Source organism: Carcharhinus amblyrhynchos, chromosome 13 (assembly GCF_965287045.1).
Source record: "Carcharhinus amblyrhynchos chromosome 13, sCarAmb.v2.hapA, whole genome shotgun sequence".
NCBI lineage: Eukaryota > Metazoa > Chordata > Chondrichthyes > Carcharhiniformes > Carcharhinidae > Carcharhinus > Carcharhinus amblyrhynchos.
This window is the reverse complement of record NC_137336.1, coordinates 33,686,372-33,694,263: the sequence shown is the minus strand read 5'-3', so window position 1 is coordinate 33,694,263 and position 7,892 is coordinate 33,686,372.

Below are 7,892 nucleotides of genomic sequence, written 5' to 3'. Positions count from 1 at the left end.
AAACTGGAGCACCCGGAGGAAACCCACGCGTACATGGCGAAAAGGTGCAAACTCCACACAGACAGTGACCCGAAGCTGGAATTGAACCCAGGTCACTGGCGCTGTGAGCAGTGCCAACCACTGTGCCACCATGCTGCCCACATATTGAATTTGATGATCAGTCATGAGTAAAGTGAATTGCAGAGCAGGCTCAAAGGGCTGAATGGCCTGCTCCTGCTTCTATCTTCTATGTTTCTATTGAAATGACTTGTCACTATTAGAACCAATTCCAATCTAATATAGACTGATGGAATGAAATTCAAGAGTATGGTTCTATTTTACCATTTTGATTTTAACCTCCTTCCCCACGACTGATCTCAGGCAGAGTGGCAGTGGACCACCCCCCCTTCCCTCCACTGATCTCAGGCAGAGTGGCAGCGGACTCCCCCCTTCCCTCCACTGATCTCAGGCAGAGTGGCAGCGGACTCCCCGCTTCCCTCCACTGATCTCAGGCAAAGTGGCAGTGAACATCCCCCCACCTTCTCCCCGCACTGATCTCAGGCAGAGTGGCAGCGAACCTCCTTCCTCCCCACCAATCTCAGGCAGTGTGTTAGCGGATCCTCCCGCCCACCGATCTCAGGCAGAGTGGCAGCAGAACCCCTTCCCCCCACACTGACCTCAGGCAGAGAGATCCATCCTCCCCCTCCACCCAACAGATATCAGGCAGAGTGATCCCCCTCACTCCGACCTCTGACCCACCCGCACAAGGCCCCCACCTCCTCCAGACTTCGATGGCTGTGTGATACCTCGCTCTCTCTCTCCCCTGTCCCCAATCAATGAGGCACTGATTCACCCACCACCCCCCCCCCCACCCCCGCAACCCCTCTGCCCCCTGCCCCCTCCTCAGCAGCACATCTACAAGCGCTCACTTGCCTTCCCATCAAAGTTAACAAGCAAACTGCAACGGAACTTGCTGGAATGTTCTGCCAAACTGCCTGCAGCTGATCTGTCCTAATGAGGGGCAACTCCATTAAAAACTCAAGAATGGACAGGCAGGCAGGCATTCCTGCACAAAATGTGCAGGTGACCAGCCCCCTGATTCTCTGAGGGTGACCTGGGGAAGCTGCTGGATGCAGCAGAGGCGAGGCGGGACACTCTTTTCCTCCCAGGAGGAAGCAGACCCAGAGAGGCTGATGGGAATGTGAGCTGGGAGGAAGTTGCTGCCTTAACCAGGTCCAGGGCACGGGGCCCCCCAAACCGGGAAGCAGTGCCTGAAAAAAGTTGATGACCTCATCCATGCAGCAAGGGTTAGTGCTGAACCCTATTTTGCATCTTCTCCCAGATCTCCCCCAGATACTCCCATCTGGTTGAGGGACGTTGGTCTGATAAGTTGAGAGAGCTCGGTCTTTTCTCCTTGGAGAGATGAAGGATGAGAGGTGCCCTGATAGAGGTGTATAAGATATTGAGAGGTATTGATTGGGTGGATTCTCAGAGGCTTTTTCCCAGGGCTGGAATGGTTGCTATGAGAAGGCACAGGTTTAAGGTGCTGGGGCATAGGTATAGAGGAGATATCAGGGATAAGTTTTTCACTCAGAGAGTGGTGGGTGAGTGGGATCGGCTGCCGTCGGTGGTGGTGGAGGCAAATTCATAAGAACATAAGAAATAGGAGCAGGAGTAGGCCATCCAGCCCTTCGAGCCTGCCCCACCATTCAATAAGATCATGGCTGATCTGTCATGGCTCAGTTCCACATTCCCGCCCTCTCCCCATAACCCTTAATCCCCTCGCTTATCAAAAACCCATCAACCCACGTCTTAAAAATATTTAGCGAGGCAGCCTCCACCACTTCAACGGGCAGAGAATTCCAGAGATTCACCACCCTTTGAGTGAAGAAATTCCTCCTCAACTCCGTTCTAAACCACCCCCCCTTTATCTTGAGGCTGTGCCCCCTAGTCCTACTGTCCCTTCTGAGCGGGAAGAGTCTCTCCACCTCTATCCTATCCATCCCATTCATCATCTTATACGTCTCAATGAGATCTCCCCTCATTCTTCTAAACTCTAACGAGTACAAGCCTAGTTTATTCAGCCTCTCCTCATTGCTCAACCCCCTCAACTCCGGTATCAGCCTAGCAAACCTCCTCTGCACTCCCTCCAAGGCCATAATATCCTTGCGTAAGTACGGCGCCCAAAACTGCACACAGTACTCCAGCTGCGGCCTCACCAATGCCCTATACAGCCGCAGCAAGACCTCCCTACTTTTATATTCAATCCCCCACGCTGTGAAGGCCAGCATCCCATTCGCCTTCCTGACCACCTGCTGCACCTGCAAGCTGGGTTTTTGCGACTCATGCACAAGGACCCCAAGGTCCCTCTGCACCGTCGCATGCTGCAGTTTTTCGCCACGTAAGTAATAGTCCTTCCTACCATTATTCCTACCAAAGTAGACCACCTCGCACTTGCCAACATTAAATTCCATTTGCCATTTCCTGGCCCATTCACCCAGCCTATCTAGATCCTTCTGCAGACTCTCCTCACCCTCCGCGCAATTTGCCGTTCCACCAATCTTGGTGTCATCAGCAAATTTCGACACCATACACTCGGTTCCCTCCTCCAGATCATCTATTTAAATGGTAAATAGCCGAGGCCCCAGCACCGACCCCTGGGGCACTCCACTACTCACCAACCGCCAATCTGAATAGCACCCATTAACCCCCACTCTCTGTCTCCTATTTGACAACCAATCCTCTATCCACGCTAACACTCTACCCCCAACTCCATGCCCCCTTACCTTCTGCAATAACCTCTTGTGAGGTACCTTGTCAAACGCCTTCTGAAAATCAAGAAAGACCACATCCACCGGCTCTCCTCTATCCACCGCCCTAGACACATCCTCATAGAACTCTCATAAATTTGTCAGACACGACTTCCCCTTAACGAAACCGTGCTGCGTCTGCTCAATCAAGCAATTCCCCTCAAGATGCCTCGCTATTTCCTCCTTGATGACGGATTCTAACATTTTACCTACAACAGACGTTAAACTAACCGGCCTATAATTCCCTGCCTTTTGCCTGCCACCCTTCTTAAACAACGGCGTAACATTAGCCGCTTTCCAATCTTCTGGCACTTACCCCGAATCCAGCGACGTCTGGAAAATAATCACCAAGGCATCCACTATCACCTCCGCCATTTCTTTCAGAACCCTCGGATGCATTCCATCCGGTCCTGGGGACTTGTCCACAATCAGCCCCCTCCAGTCTGTCGAGCACCGCCTCTCTAGTAACAATAATGTCATTGAGATCTTCCAGCCCTACCACCTTTCCATCGCTAACACCCGGCAAATTATTCACGTCCTCCTCTGTGAAGACCGAAACAAAAAAGTTATTCAAGACCTCAGCCATTTCCCCATCCCCTACCACTAAGTCCCCCCTCTCATCCTCTAAGGGTCCAACGTTCACCCTAGCCAGCCTCTTCCTTTCTATATATTTATAAAAACTCTTGCTATCCTTTTTTATATTAAGCGCTAGCCCAGCTTCATAGTTTCTCCTACCCTTCTTTATCAACTTCTTTGTCAATCTTTGTTGACATTTAAACCTCTCCCAATCCTCTTCTCGCCCACTACTCTTAGCTACTCTAAACGCCTCCGCTTTTAATTTAACACTTTCCTTCACCTCCTTCGTTATCCACGGCTTATTACCTCTCCTCCTACGGTCCTTTTTAACCATCGGAATAAGTTTCTGCTGAGCACCAAGAAAGATCTCCTTAAAGATCCTCCACTGCTCCTCAGCAGACCTACCTTCCAACGCGCTCCCCCAGTCAACATTCGCCAATTCTGCTCTCATCCTACCGTACTCCCCTCTATTCAAACAAAGGACGCGTGTCCGGGAACCCACTTTCTCCTCCTCCATCTGCATCAGAAACTCCACCATACAATGATCACTCTCCCCAAGAGGATCCTTCACCGCAAGGTCCCTAATTCTACTCGCTTCATTACATAGCACCAGATTCGATAGGGTCTTTTAAGAGACTTCTGGATGAGTATATGGGACTTAATGGGATTGAGGGTTATAGGTAAGCCTAGTAGGTAGAGATAAGATTGGCGCAACTTGTGGGCCGAAGGGCCTGTTTGTGCTGTAGTTTTTCTATGTTCTATCCCCAGCATCCTTCATGCTTCCAGCTCCTGACCCTCAAGCAGCTCCTTCCTTTCCCCCAGTGAGCTCCACTGTGCTTCCCCACTAAGGGCCACCACCTGATACTCTGCAGGAGTCACGCCACCATTTCTTTCATGGATCCTTCTGTCTCCTCGGGAGAAGACCGACGACAACACCCGTGAGAGGATGAAGACAGGGGGTCTCCGGGTTCTCACCCTGCTGGAGGAGCGGGTGCTGAAGATCTTCAGAGAAAGGGGGATGTGGGTTATCAGCAACAACAAGATCGGGCTGCCGTCAAGACGTGAGCACCTGTCACTCCTCCATTCATTTTGAGGCAGCTTCTCGGTGGCACGGGTTTCAGGTGTGAGGTTAAAGGAGATGTACGAGGCATGTTTATTTGCATAGAGAGGGTAGTGGGTGCCTGGAATGTGCCAACGGGGAAGGTCACAGACACAGATACGCAGGGGCGTCCTTACAGCTATGTGAATGGGATGGGAATAGAGGCATATGGTCCTGGGAGGGGTAGGGGGTTAGAAATCAGATGGGCAGCCTGGTCGATATAGACTTGGAGGACCGAAGGGCCTGTCCCCATGATATAATTTTCTTGGTGCTTTGTTCAGTGGAGAAATGTGAATCACGTACTTAGCATCCCAGATTCCTTTCCCTTCCTTGCACTTAACCTTGTGTCCTGTGTTGCAGGGACACATCCAGACACTCCGGGGTCTTCTGGATTACAGGCCCACCCATCTTGGTCCAGACATCTTGGACGTGTCCTCAGAGGATATGGGTGAAGGGACTTCCGAGGGCAGCACCATTTTGGTATCAGCTTTCACCTCACAACTCACCATCCCAGATACTGACATGTCGGTGGGTCCAGTTAGTGTGAGGATCCTGGGTCACTCTCTGGTGGGTACGACACATCTGATAATGTACATCGGGTGGAGGAGGGAACATCCGAGGCTTCCGGCATGCGGGGACCTGCCGGAGGCGAGGACTTAGCTGGCCTCAGGCTACAAGCTGGGCCTCTGAGATCACTTCTCCCTCAGATGCTGGAAATGCAGCAACAGAGCAGGAGGAGCTGATGGCCACACTGGACCAACTGCGAAACTGCTGGGAGGAATCCCAAAGCTTTCAGGTGGACCAGCTATTGCCTGTCTTGCATGCTTTCCAGGTCAACACTGCGAGGGTGGCATCTGCAGTGGAACCCCTGGCGCAGGGGATCCTCGCCATGAGTGGCAGGCTCCAAGTGATGGCCGAGTTGCAGAAGGCCACAGCAGAGTCACAGCGGGCCACAGCTGAGAGACTGAATAGGATCCTTGAGGTTCTGCAGTCCTTGGCTGAGAGGCTCAAGAGCTTGCAAGCGACCCAGTAGGACAGCACTGAGACACAGCAGACTACAGCAGCAGCCCATGAGAATGTGGCCCAGTTGCAGAGGGTCATGGCTGAGGGGCTGCAGAGCATGGCACAGTTTCAGAGGGCAGTTGCTGCAGCCATTGAGAGGTGGTCCCCGATCAATTGGCCATCGCAGAGGGCTCAACCATCATGAGTAGGGCACAGGTGGTCCTCCAGCATCACCTGGCAGTGCCAGGTGATGCCGGAGCTCACTGCAGAAGCATCGCCATCCCATGGAGTGACCCAGGGGCCCACAAGAACCCAAGGGAGGAGGGAAGGCTCGAGACCATGCTGGGGCCTTCCAGCCAGGAGACTGTGGCTGTGGCTACACCTTCTGACTCCCTGCTTCCTGACACTGGGGCATCTCAGGAGCAGTGGGATGTGGAGGGTGTCGTGGAAACATCCCAGACATCTGGAAGCAGGTCAGAGTCCTGTCCAGGGCCTCCACAGGATGGCCACCATGAGCATCATAGGCCACGGGGCATGGTAGGCAGCTGGCCCCCTCCACCTCCAATGTACAGCCTGGGGAGTCACTTAGATGTAGTAGTAGGCCATGTAAGGTTTGGAAGTTGTAGTTGCACTGAGATGACACGGGTGAAAGGCTGCACTAGTTAGAAAGATATTTAAGCACCTGAACATTTAGTGTTCACAAGTTCCTATAGCTCTTGCTATCAAATAAACATGTTGGACTTTAACCTGGTGTTGTGAGACTTCTTACTGTGCCTGCCCTCGTCCATCGCCAGCATCTCCACATCATGAATGCTACTCGTCATTTATCAAGCTAAGCCTGAATGTTATCCAGGTTAATGAGGCAGAAGTGATGGATAATGAAGATGTTACAGAGCATGTTATGGACAACAATGTTTTCGAGTTGTTGTTCACCAAGGGTGGAAATAGGATGTCGGCAGGAAGAATAGTGATCCTCGGACTGATGAAGGAAAACATGAAGTTACCAGCCGCTGGTGCCCCAAAGTTGTGGGTGGAGGCTGGAGATATTATAAAGGTAGAAGCAAGCAGAGTTTGTGATGGAGGGAGTCAGGGTGTTTGGAAGCTCAATTTTGTTGAGGACAGACTGATAATATCCTGGGAAAGATAGGAAGTTGGCAATGAGGCTACAGAATTTGTGGTGTATTAAGCTGAAGATTAGCTGGAGGAAGTTAAGAATTATCCAAGGTAAGGGGGGATAAAATTGGATAAGGCCTAAAAATGGGGGCAAGGATTGTGATGAGCAAATCACCATCACTCATTTGTTCCTCTACAGGCAGCTTGCAAACTTTGTTTCTCGGTCTGATTTAATTGCTAGTTTGCAGCCGGTGCTAAATGCACTGTTGTAGTGTGGCTGCATATCTGAGTAGGGGATTGCAGAATCATAAGGCTAGCACAGGTTCAAGCTAGGTTGTGCTATTGAAATCAAACCTGCATCTCCTAAAGGGAGAATACACTTTGACTGGAGCAGGTGCTGGAATTGATTCCGCAAGTGACTTGGATTTGGGAAAGACACACAAATAAGAAGGCTAATAGAATGCTATCCTTTATTACGAGAAGAATCCAAAAAAAAATAGAGATCAATTATACATCCATGAGTGAGATTGCATCATGAAAATTGTATGCAGTTTTGTTCTCTTTATTTAAGGAAGAATGTAAATACATTAGAAGCGGTTCAGAGGACGTTTACTAGATTGATACTTGGAAAGTGCAGGCTGTCTTATAAGGAAAGGTTGGATAGACTGAGCTTGTTTCCACTGGAGTTTAGAAGAGTGAGAGGTGACTTGATTGAAGTATTAAAGATCCTGAATGGTATTGATAAGGTAGACGTGGCAAAGATATTTCTTCTTGTGGGTGAGTCCAGAACCAGAAGGCACTGTTTTAAAATTAAGGGTTGTCCTTTTAGGATAGAGTTGAAGATTTTTTTTCTCAGAGTGGTTTGTGATTTTGGAACACTCTGGGGGTGATTTTACCATTTTTGTGCTGGGTAGACTTGAAACTGGGCAAGTTTCAGATCCATCTTTTGAGTTTGTTTTCAGGCCCCCCAATACGCACTCTGCCTGCAAAAATGTCAACAAGCCTGTTGCACGCTGCGGAAGCCTGTGGGTGGGGTTTAACATGCCCGAAACCCTGCAGAGGGAGGTAGTGCGCATGTGCAGGTCTTTGGTGCTGCACATGCGCAGCAGCAGGGGCCTGACAGAAAAAAGAGAGCTGGTAGGCCACTGCTCATACAGGCTGCCTGAAGCAGCTACTCCCCCCCGCCACCCTGTGCAATTGTGGGGGCCCACAGCCTAAGATAAAGCCCCTGCCCATCTTCTCTGCTGCCTTGACCGATTGTAGATCCCCTGTCTCACCAATCACAGATCCGCCGTCCTCCCTCAACTGATTGC